Raw genomic sequence first — 12,002 nt, 5'->3', positions numbered from 1 at the left:
ATATCATCAAAGAAGTCTCCCAAACCTACTATCTATGGCTTCCTAAAAAAACTTGAAATATCTATCAAGAAATCATCACCTAAGGCTAGAACTGGAAGACAAAGTGTACCCTATTGTGTTGAAGTACATGAATCTATCACTGTGGCAAGTGATGAAGCATTCGCCTCAACAAAGAGAAGATGAATATCATCAATGATGTCTCCCACATCTTTAATGTGAGACTCCACAAATAACACTGCAATGTTTGGAAGGAAGTCATCACATGAAAGTAAAGTAGGAAGACATGAAGGTTCTTGCTGCACTGAATCTGAGGCATTTGTAGGTAGAATTGGATCAGTAGTAGCAACAGGAGTATCAAGAGGTGTGATCTCGTCTGGAGTTGAAGGTACCATGACTGGAGTGACCAGATGAAGAATGTCCTCTAGAAATGGAGGAACACATGAAGAATATCCTCTAGAAATGGAGGAACACACGGATCTCCATATGCATCCCAAAGAGCCATCTAAAAATCATGAGGAAAACTTGCCACTCTAAGAGGAGAAAATACTTCCTTACTCACACTATTATACAGAAAGTGATGAAGTTGCAAAAGATGTATCTAATTAAAATGTGGTGGCAATGAATAGAGATAAAGAAACACATTTTGATGGTCTCTTAGATGATCAAGTATCCAAGCACACCATTTGTGATAGTTCCTTGTTGTCAACTTTGGTATAACACCAAACTGACATGTGTGACAAGACTCCATGTATGCACCCTCCAAAATTGATAAATAATCAATCAATCCCACCTAATGTATGATTTGACACTTAGTGTGATAACCACTTGCCAATTTAGGGCCTATTTCTAAAAATAGTATTTTGTCCTTAGAACCTATAATTTGATTGCAGATCTAGAAAGTAGACAAAAAAAATGCACTTTCAAAAAAATGGAGCCTGATTTGGAGTCCAAATGAGCCCGTACTAAGCATTTAAAGTAACAAAAAATTGGGATTTGCAAGTTGCAAAAAAGTTCAAGAACAAAAATCTCAAACCAGCTGCACCAATGTGTAGATTACAAAATTCTAGCCCAAAAAAAAAAAAAATTGGTCGCAAAAAGGAGACTATACGAGGGAGATATCACTGTTTGAAAATCACCGCTGTTGTTATTTTTCTTGAATCATTGTCGTGCCTCCAAAAATCAAATGACTCTATATTTCACCTCAGATGTCCAATTTTGGTGAAACAAAAGTCAATTTAGGGGTTTTTTGACCTTCTAAATGTGATGCAAATATCTGATTTGCACCAGTAAGCACCAATCTTCACCTGCAAAAAATCTCTCCTATGGCCCAATGGCCAATTTTTTTTTGAAAAATAATGCAAATCCAAAAAAAAAGCATAGATGCAGATGAAAAAAATGTAGATCTGAAATGATCATACCAATTCTACAAGTCGGGCCTTTGGGTGCCAGTTTGCAAAAATAATTTGCCTCAAATTTGACTATAGCCTAGTGTAGGAAAAATGATAGTTAAAATTCATTGAATTAACATGCTAGATGCAATGGCGAGGTTTTCTTTAGCTCTAGACACTCCCAATGACTACGATACTTTAGATCTGGGCCAAGGTGCTGAAGCAAGAAGATGGTCTTGAATGACTATGTGGAGATAGATTCTCCAAGAGCTCTAATACCATGTAAGAATTTGGTATAGCTCTGATGCCTTGTAATAATTTTCCTTAGAGAAAAATTCACCCAAGATCGAAGAACTCAAACACAAGCACAACTGTAGACCAAAAAGTATAATCAATAATCAAAGAATTGTTGGCATTATATTGTATTTGTCATTAATGTCAACACTTATTCAATTCTGAATGATTATCAAGATCATCACTCAGTCTACAATGTATACCGAGCATTCAGTGGTTATCTTGTAGGTTCATCACTTGAGCAGTTCACACCGAGCATTCCTGAAGCTACCGAGTAAGTGTGCAGTCCAGCAGTTCACACCAAGCATTACTGAAGCTACCGAGTAAGTGTGCACTCTAGCAGTTCACACCAAGCATTCTTGAAGCTACCGAGTGAGTGTGCAACCTAGCAGTATCTATCGAGCCTACAGTGTTCATCAAGCTTCACAGTGTCTATTAAGTCATCAGTTTGAGTGATGGAAGCTAGTGTTTACTGAGTGATGGAAGTATAGTGTTTACCGAGTGAAAGCAAGGTAAACGAAGGATTCAATTTTTATCAAGTGACACTATGTCTACCGAGTCTCCAATGGTTACCAAGTTCCAAGCTATGTTTTGTGATTAGTATGAATTGAGCTTCTACTTCTACCAAGTGCATGACAATGCCGAGTAATGCATTGGATGTCGAGTATCAGAAGGTTACCAAGTTAGCTTGAAGAACCCAAGTTTTCTACTGTTTGGCTGACTCAGTAATATTTTGTTCACTTGTGTTTTGGTCAACCTTACAATTGTAATTATTGGAATGGTATGTATGTAATGTATTATATCATTTGCAATGCATGAATATTTTTTTTTAAGGAATGAACATGTAATGCTTTGAGAAGAATAAATGTGAATTAGCAGCAGAGCAAAGTATTCAACAAAGTCTACAAGGAGCAGTAAAGATTCATCCATCACAAGAGGTGATATGTACTTCAAGGATCTAATCAGCAATCAAGTTGTAAGTAGATCCACTGTTTCATCCTAATAGGTGAATCAGTTTTGTAAATCCTTTAACAGGGTAGACTTAATAGTCTCTATATAAATCTCTTAATAGAGTGCATACTTCATTGTATGTTTGTAAATCCTCTAACAAGGTGGATCTAGCAGTCCAAATTGCTCTTAATAGGGAAGATCATCAGAAGTGATCAATGCAAGCCCTAACAGGCTAACTTCATTCTACAATAGCAAAGTTTTGTGGGTATCATCCCCACCCCAGTTTTACTTTCTATTTGGAAGGTTTCTGGGTCACCAAAATTCTGCGTTCATGTGTTATAAATGTTTATCTTTCTCATGCATACAGTAGATTAGATGAATGAATGATGAATGGATCAAGTATTGAATTGATTTAAAGTTTTTGAGGTTACTGTTTCACCCCTTCCCTCTTAGTAAACTAGCTAGTCTTGATTATTTCCAACAAGCATGTCCTCATACGTCGCTCTATGTACAAACACACTAGGAGTGCTTGTATATGAAAGCCTCTCAAGATGCATCTAAAATGGGTCTAGAAAGAACCAGGAGATAAGATAAGCATGACAACTAAGCACATTTCTTATCCTTAATTCTAGATGAGAGGATAAGAATGATGAGGTGTATCTCAAGTGGAGATGTTGTAGATACCATGTGCATAAAAGAGGTGCGAACTCCTATATTGTCAACATGACAGCTCACAAGAGTATACATACTCCTAGGTGACTAATAAATAAATAATAAAATAATGCATTAACCTAAGTAAACTTAAGTAAGTGTAAATAGTAAATACTTATTTACACCAACATATAGTGATAGTAATATGTGACTATTCTTTACTCCTTACTACATTGTATACTTGGTGTAGATATCCTACCTCCTTGTGAAATTTAAACTTTAGATCTCTCTTTCAAGAGCACAAGTTCCATACTACAAGGCCAAAAAAAATTTAATAAATGATGTGTTAGCTATCCCACACAAGCCATCTAATCAATCAAGGCTTAGTATGTTTTGGTTAAACCTAATCAATTCTTTATTGTATAAAATTGTATACATGTCATAGGAACAATTTAAAACTTTAAGTGTGTTGTAGTTCTTACTGGTAAGAAACATATCAGGTAGGTTTAAATCTAATACTAAGAAGCATAAGACAAGGACTAGCATAAGGATTAGCTAAATCCTATACAACAAGGCTAAATCTTAATTTTGGGCCAACATTAACAGAGTCCTCAGGACTCACTTCACTTTAGGCTCTACAGGGCCAAGGCGAGCAAACTTTAGGGATTGATCTTATTAACTTGACACTCTTCCCTTCAAAACTATCCCCTATGGTAGAAAATGTTTAATATTCTTCTATGATTTTCTTATGAACTTCCCGATCACAGTAGCTAACTATAACCAAAGAGAAGGTAAGAGCAAATAAGAAATGACCCACACTTCTAGCTCTTCAATACATAAAATGGTAAATTGATATTCAATTGATGATTGAATCAACATAACCTAGGTATGCAACAACAAAATCATGTAACCTCTAAACTGACTAGTCCCTTATCCATTGGGCATTCAATAAGTCAAAAATAGACATATGAATACTTGAAATATACTCATATAGCTAGACATCTGATCTATCTATCTAGCTTGCAAATAGACATCAATTTTCAAATGAAGTTCATATTTATCAAATCCTCCTATGACCCCTGCAATTCTGTCAATGCAAATATCAAGAAAATTACTCAGGTCCTTGACCTGACAACAAGACACAATGGCATACAACTTCAAAACAAGATGCAACTAGACAATGTGCACTTTGGGCATATATCACATAAAACTATAGATCCACAGAAAAGGAGATAAAGTTTAGAATGAAATTGTCAATGAAAACTCTAAATTGAAATCCTTGAAATCAATACATCATCTGTATGTCCAAACTCAGAAAATACATAAAGGATGATTGTATATTAAAATGCTTCAAGAAATTATAATGCTGCTATTGATAACAGATGAAATACTAAGAAAATGTGGAATTACAGTTGTGGAGGAAATTTTAGTTAGGCTAGAACCAATAGAGTGGTCACACAGCAATGGAAAAAGTCCAAAACCATAACCTTTATAAAGAGAATAGAGGAGAAATTTATAAAGAAGGAGAAGCTCCTGGATATGAATCTGATATTGCCATGTGTCTTGATGAAATTGTCTTCATCTTGATGTTGTTGAAACTGATCGTCCTTCATTTTTTGGTAATCAAAATTTATTAATTACTATCAAAATATTTGATATATCCCCTAAAAAGTGATCAGAAACACTCTCTTTGAAGGAATATCAAATATATGTCATAATATGTATTGTAGCTTCAAATCTGATCTTGCTTTGTCTAGTTATGCCTTTGTCGTGAAACTCAATTGTATTTGCAGACAAAATCCTATCACTTCCAACTGCCTTCAAAAAATTCAATTTACTCTTTATGGTCATTAGTGCATCTAATATTATCTAAAGATAATCCAAATCTGATATTATTTCATTTGCAAACATCAAATCTACATTTAAAATGAGGATTCCCCAAAATTATAAAACCTCTTGTAGCTTTTGTCCCTTGAAACCTATGCAAACATTGAACCTAGAAATGAAAAATACACCTTCTCCCAGTTCTGGTAGTATATTATACTATATATTTTGGGTAAAAACCATGTCTCTAACGTCTATTTGAAATTCCAGGCCCTGAGCCATGAACAGAGCAATTAAATGGAAAAATTTAAAATACTATATAGTATAAAACATTCTTATGGTAACTTTGAAGCTCTCAAATTCACCTCCCCAATCTTACAAATCATAGCATCTTCACTCAATTTTTTTCCTTTCACCTCCCAAAAATTTAAAATACTATATAGTATAAGATATTCCTATGGTAACTTTGTAGCTCTCAAATTCACCTCGCCGATCTCACAAATCATAGCATCTTCACTCAAATTTTTTTCTTTCACCTCTCGATTATATGATGAGATCCTAACATTGTAGCCTCCTTTGCTATGGTTTGCAATCTTACAAGTTCCTTGTAATCCACCACATGGCACCTACTCCTCAATGTTTGGATGGTCAAAAAAATGTTGACTTCGCCATTCAACTAACCTCAGAGAGCCCCTCCATGCAAGCTCTACCTTCAATAGGTAGGTGTCTTTTAAGACACTGATGATTTGAGTATTTGGGTATAAAAATAAGAAAAGTCTTCCTTACACAATACATGTGGGATAAACACCCCTAGTCCATTCCTTAGTTTGAAATCTGCAACACTTTTCAAGTAGCTCTACAACACCTTCAAGCTCCTAACAACATTAAATAAAACTGATCTCTTTGCAATAGTTGTAGAAGTATTGCCTACAACACATGATACCATTCTTGTGAATGAGCCCATAAGGATTTCCACAAACCCAATGGGTATGGGAGCTTAACCCATAGGTCTTGGGTACTGCTATAAATTCTACTGTAATAAGTTCCTTCGCCCATTCTCACAACATGACAATCTGACAACACAACGATGCCCACATGAGAACATAGAGAGTCCACTTCAAAAATTTCATGTAGCTCCTTGATGCTATGTTCTACTCCCTTCTTGCATGGAGCCCTCCATCTCCAACACCGTGGGAGCTCTGGCTTGTTTGGCTTCCATGTAGCCTCTTACATGGATTATTCTCCTCTTCACTTGTCGTGGGTTGTTCTTCTTTTGAAATGTGGGTGGTCTTCCTTCTCGTGTGGAGGTGGGTGCTCTATTTCCTTGCCCTTGTAATGTCTACTCCTAGCCGTGGATGCCCAACTCTCCTATTGTGGAAGCTTCTCTTGACTTGATGTCATGAGATGCCTTGCCAATGGGTGATTGATGTGCCATGGAGGTTTATTCCCTTTAACGTTGTGGGGCTCGTCTTGCATTTCATCCCTTTTTGGCTTTTAACTAGCCACTTGGGGGTAGTGGAACCTCAAATAAGCACCTCACACTCAAGGCCACTCTATAAGTGCAATTCATACTACCAAACTAATGACCAATCATTAAAATTAACAATTTTTGGCAAGTTCTCAACTATGGCATACTTCCTTGCAGGTTCACTTAACAAGAAGTCTGTAGTCCTCATGATTTTACTCTTGTCATGTTTCCACACACCTTTCTCTTCATGTAGAGAGCACACAACATAGTCCAAATTCCAATGCCACTCTTTATGGATGGTGCATATACTACACCATTCTTCAACAATTCATTCTAATGCACTCAATTTCCTATCACAAGGATACCCCCTTGGTTAATGGAAACAAATCAAAAACTCGATAGACAGTACATCCATATTCATACTCAAGGTTCGGTCTCTTCATTAAAATGTTGCCTCCAAATAGAAGATAACAATATTCATATATTGGTTTAAACATCAATTTATCCATTGTAGCTGAAACATTTTAGTGTACACCTTTGACCTATACAATCATAGCAAATGGTCCATTGCACATATTTGATTCCTTTATCATTCATAATATGTCCAGTCTCGCTCATTCATTTGAACTCAAATAATGACATACATATGGTGAAACATTGTAATACTTAGAATCATTACAATTTCCCTTTTAAAATCTTCAATTTGCACACAATCTTCATCAATCTAATGGAATCAATTGAACCCCAAAGTGGGTTCGGCTAAAAAAAAAATTATTTTCAAACAATTGACATTGCAAACTGACCCATTAAACAATTGGTACTACTTGGGTTCAAATTCAAGCATTGAATCACCATTTAAAACTTGTTTACCCTATTTTCACAAATTGCGATTTTCTAATAATAGGGCTTGTCAGTTGGCTTTAAAAACTGACAGAAACACCTGACTGGGCCTTGGGATCTAATATACTACTTCTTTGCTCAATATTCTTGTACCTTGTCAGATCTTGTCTTATGAAGATTTCAGGGTCAAAAGATATTGATCGTCAAAGTTGCTCAATTAAAACTGTCTACAACAAAACATATTAGAAATTAGGAGAGTGCATTTGGATTTGGTTTTGAAAATTGGGAAAACTGATACTTGAGGATACAAAAAATTGGGAAAATAGTTCATTGCCATGAGGAAAATATAAATCTATGACTTGGGCTTATAAAAAATAACAAGACGCATTTAGTGAGCACGCAAAGTGGGGTACTCAGAATTGCAAAATAGAGGACATCAACATAAATGTGGTGCAAATGGAATGGACTTGGGGAAGTGTGTAGAGTGATTTGTCAAGAATTGCAAATTAGCACACTTGGAGATTTTTTGGAGTAGAACATAGTGGTACAATCCATTTGATCTCATCAATCATAGATTCAGAGTAATAGCATCCTGAATAGGGGTACTGATCAATTTGCATTTTATGACACTAGCAAAAACTTATAAACTACATTTGGAATCACATTTGAAAACTAATCAAACAGATTCATCATAAGCTCAAATCTGAAATGTAGCAAGTATGTGATCTCTAGAATGCAATACAAAAGAAAATTTCTTATTAGGATCAATTGGGTCAAAGTTATAACCAGTCAAATAGGGCCTTCCAAAATTCAAAACAATTCGCATCAGCATGACAAAGATAAGTAATCAACTTTGAGGGATTCAAAACCTAGTTAAAACATACCAAAATAACATGAAAATTGAAACATAGGTTCATTGATATGTATGCTAAAGAATTCCAAAGTGGCAATTCATTAAACATAATCAGGTGTAAAATATTTAGATAGAAACTAGGCCTTCTGTCATTGTTTGACAGATGCAAAAATACATAAATGAACACTACTCATAATAGAACTTCATGGAATGACTTAGAATGATAGTTTATAACTATAGGATGCATAGACATACTGAATCTAAGGTGTTAGAAACATAAAGGACCTCACAGGCCTCAAGAGGATAGTCAAGTACACAAGCATTAAAATGCACTTATAGGGTTTATTTGGACTCAAAAGTTTAGAATGGTACTCAAAATGAGAATGTAATTTTGAGTCCCATCAAAGTGTAGGAGACATTTGATTAGTTTGAAATGAATTGATATAAGAAAATGATTAAATTTATATTAAAATATATATATCAAAATCACACTTATAATTTTTCATTGAACAAAATTACATCCACAATTTTAGATTGAACAAAAGAAATAAATAAAACTTTATAAATATTTACAACTTATAGAAACCTTTTAGTCTAAAAGTGGACACAAAATAATTAGTTTGAATTTAGTTGACCTAACATATGATTATTTTTTATATTTGAAAAAGTGGAACAAGAACATGCAAGCATAATGTTAAACTAATGCGAAGTTGCATTGGAAATCTAATGGGAAAGTGAGATGCTAAGAGGGGAAGGGGGTGGGTGGGGTGGCGGGTTGGGGAGGCATGAATTCGATGGGGGGGGGGGGGTATGATGGGGATGGGGTGGGAGGGGGTGAATCAGGAGCTTTCAAACTTTTACTACTTCAAGAATGAATCATATTCAAACTTAATTCACCACACATCTCAACCTTAACCTTAATCATGCATCATCATATATCAACACGTAATATCAGATCTAATATCTAATAGTATGAATAACACATATAAGAAATAGATAAACACATAACATTAGATGCAGTAACACAAAAACCCTTTAAGGTGAAGTTAAAGCTCTGGTGGAGATGATACCCACGAAGTCTTCACCACTGCATCAAGAAAGTGTGCATGATACCTCTCTATATGCTCTCAATACTCATTCATGCACTTTCAAGTATAGTTAATTGATGTATTAATATCAAATAGGCAGAAGAATTCATAGGATAAATGCCCAATTGAGCTCTGTTGTTGTAGGTGGAAGCCAACTTAGTATTTTTTGTGGTATAGTGGCAGTTTGCAGAGAAGAAGAAGAAGAATCATCAAGTAGATTAGAGGGACAACAGTTGACGAGATGAGTGTCCTGCCCAGTGATTCAAAATCACTGGGTATATGATCCAAGGTTGAGACCATGGTGAATTTGTTGGAGAACACCCAAATTCCAACTATTGCAGTGATTGGAATGGGTGGGGTTGACAAAACCCATCTTTTGCAGCATGTCTATGATAGGAGAAAAGAAAGGTATGATAAATATGCATGAATTTCAGTCCCTCAGTTCTATTCTATTCCCAAGCTACAACATGATTTAACCTTCCAATTAGATGGAGAATTATGTAGGAACATTAATGTGAGTGGAGTTAATAAAGTGATAACAACAGAGTCAATATATCAGTCTTTGTTAGAGAAGAGGTGTCTTGTAGTTCTAGACAATGTTAGGAAGGAAACTAGAGAAGGGGATTTTCTAACCAGACTTGGTATCCCAATTGAAGGCAATAGTCAATGTAAAATTTTTTAAGCACAAGGAGTAGAGAAGTTAGTGTAAATTTTAAGTCAGCTAGATGAGTTTTTGAAAATGGAGGATGGAGCTATGTTATCTCTTGAGAAGCTCGAATTATCCCAATGAGAGAATTTGAATAAAGTAGGAGAGGGACTAGAGCAGCTAAAAAGCCTCAAGTATTTCAGGATTACAGTAGGAACAAATGAATTGAGGGAGATGTTGAAGGAAGGCAAAATTTACTAGAACAAAATTAAACACAACAATCATAATATCATTATTAATGTTGTATGAGTGGAGTTTTCCTTATATATTGAGATATTTAGAAAGTAAACACTTCATAGATATTGATAAAAAATATTGAATTAGATATTTATATTATACCTCTTCTTTTTTGGGTGAATAAACTAATAGAGAAAGGACTATTCATAAAAAAAAATTTATAAATGTTATGTTTGGTATAGTTCATGCGACATTTTTTTTCTTATGTTGATTATGATCTAATTAGGATCTAGGACTATTATAGAGGAATGCTTAACATAATTACATAATGTTAATTCAAAGCATTAATTAGAAAATTAACATAAATTAAATGCTTAAATGAATAAAGCATATAAAAGTGATAAACTGAAAGAAATAGAGTATAGAGATAGAAGACAAAACAAAAATTGATAATGGAGTTCATCTGCAAGTTGGACTACATCTCAAGGTCCCTCTCCAATAAGGTGATCGATCCGATTAACTCCAAGAATCAATTACAAGTGTTTACAAGATCATTCCCTTCAAGTACACCAATATCACAATATTTTGAAGTACATGACTGACAAAAAAATCACCAGAGCATTCTCTCCTTCTCATCACCAGAATGCCTTCCAAAGGCCTCCAACCCCTGCTTAAATACATGAAATTAACCATGTTTTGGCTAAAACTACTAATTACAAAAATAATCTCTTTTAGCTGATTAAATATTTGTAATAAAGGGTTTACCAATTTAAGAACTTTGATTTTGCTCCATAAATAGAGGTTTTTTTAACTATATACCCTTAATTAACTAAGGGAAGGTGGGAATCCTTATCTTTAAATATAGACTACCCAAATTTGATGCCAAGCACTATTAATAGTGCAACAGTCATATGTAATTTTGGTTGGTCGGTTGTTAAGGATTACAACCTCATAGGATTCCCTTTTGCCAACTGACTTCTAGCTATCATGTTAGCATGATGATGTCATACTGATGTCATCAGGGTCCCATTTTTTCATCAAATTCAAACTGTCTCAACTTTCACATATGGACTCCAATTTTGACGAAACAAATGTCATTGGAAAGTTCTTAGTGAGCTCTTTAATTTGAAATCCATTGTTGACCACTTTGGAGATGATTTTTTTTTCACCTTTTGATGACCTTTATTTCTAATTTGGCCAAACTTTGACTGACCATAACTTTTGCATCCAAACTCTGATTTTGCCCATTCAAGTTGCATTGGAATCAAAATTGTGAAAAATTTGCAATAATGTTAATTGTTGGAGCTTTGGGACCTCCAATTTCAAATTTTACTAATTTTTATCCCTCAAATCAAGCCTCCCCAATACATATCCTTTGGACCTCTAAAAGTTTGATTACTCAAAAAGTGGGGGTAACATTCCCTCACTTTACCAATCTCCATGCCATTTTCCTTGCTTGGATGCATCCCCTTCAATCCCACTCAGACATATTCAACTAGTCCTCTTCATGAAGTTCTGACATTCCTATCAAGGATGACATCTTCTAACAACTCTGACATGTACTTTGGTGAAAGATCATCAATGGATGGAACCTAAATGTTAGTGTCTTCATCCAAGAACATTAGAGATTTGTTCAACTCTAGGTTCTCAACATTGACAACAAAGTATATCTGCATGTATCGAAAGGAAGACTAAGGTAGAAGGCATTGTTACCAATCTTCTCTAAGATTTCAAAAGGACCATATTGGATAGGCTTGAGCTT

General features: G+C 34.9%; 1 pseudogene; it reads left to right on the top strand.

Annotated features, from left to right (window-relative positions):
* The window catches only part of LOC149528167 (DNA (cytosine-5)-methyltransferase DRM2 pseudogene), a 78,901-nt pseudogene that overhangs the window by 31,683 nt on the left and 35,216 nt on the right, over positions 1 to 12,002 (top strand).

Source organism: Cupressus sempervirens, chromosome 11 (genome assembly GCF_028749045.1).
Source record: "Cupressus sempervirens isolate cs-2001-9-10 chromosome 11, ASM2874904v1, whole genome shotgun sequence".
In the NCBI taxonomy this organism is placed as follows: domain Eukaryota; kingdom Viridiplantae; phylum Streptophyta; class Pinopsida; order Cupressales; family Cupressaceae; genus Cupressus; species Cupressus sempervirens.
This window is presented reverse-complemented; position numbering and strand designations above follow the sequence as displayed.